Below are 570 nucleotides of genomic sequence, written 5' to 3' on the forward strand. Positions count from 1 at the left end.
CCTGTGGTGAAACAAGTAATCGGGTCTAACAGTCGTCTCCCGTCGAACTGCACATGTGCAAGCCGTCAAATCAAAACTCCTTCGATATAAAGTTGTTTTTGACGGAAATGAAAACATGTCACTTTCACGAGGTTGGAGAAATAACCTGTTCAACTACTTAATTGACTCGAATCTAGGTTGTGCTTTTAGATTTCGTGAAAAATATATTATCGAAGAATTTTTCACTTCATTCATTGACAACTCAAACACCAAACCCTGCCGTGGTCTGTTTAGTCTATTTTGCAAATGTTTTCGGAAGTCTCGCGATGTTGCATCTCTGGGTTACGGTTAAGGGTAGTACGTATGTTCCTGGGATCCCGAATAGCATTGACCGAAAAAAAATGCCACCGAGCGTTGATTTAGGGTCAGTTGGCATATTTCACAGAAAGTATTCATAGGAATAATATAAACCAGCCTTTCTTAAAAACGTCCGGTATTATTGTAGTCCAGATTCGTATTCTGCACAGACACAATTGTATTGAAAAGCGTTAGGTTTACCAAATATCTTTATATACAATAAATCAACAGGCA

The sequence above is a fragment of the Salmo trutta genome, chromosome 13 (assembly GCF_901001165.1).
Source record: "Salmo trutta chromosome 13, fSalTru1.1, whole genome shotgun sequence".
Lineage (NCBI taxonomy): Eukaryota > Metazoa > Chordata > Actinopteri > Salmoniformes > Salmonidae > Salmo > Salmo trutta.